This window comes from Guillardia theta (genome assembly GCF_000315625.1).
Source record: "Guillardia theta CCMP2712 unplaced genomic scaffold GUITHscaffold_301, whole genome shotgun sequence".
In the NCBI taxonomy this organism is placed as follows: domain Eukaryota; class Cryptophyceae; order Pyrenomonadales; family Geminigeraceae; genus Guillardia; species Guillardia theta.
In genome coordinates this window covers 2,449-2,751 of record NW_005434376.1, presented here as the reverse complement: position 1 = coordinate 2,751, position 303 = coordinate 2,449, and positions in this window count along the sequence as shown.

Sequence of the window (303 nt, the reverse complement as noted above, 5' to 3'; positions counted from 1 at the left end):
GGAGCCCCCTCGCCTTCCCCTCCACGTCTCCCAGCCCAGACGACATCGCGACCACGGCAAGAAAGGCCGCTGCCACGCCAGCGCTTCTGCTGGGGAGCGTCATGGCCGCCAGGAGCAAGGCGGCAGGCTCCGGGGCGATCGAGCAAGGCAGCAAGATCACGCTCGCATGAGTGAGGGCCCAAGGCTCAGCTCCGCGAGGAGCATGTAGATAGGATGTAGGCATGTATGTACGAGTAGGTGTAGGGGTGTGAATGAAGACAAGAGCAAGAGACGTGCGCGACCCGAGCGTAGAGCTGCTGGCAC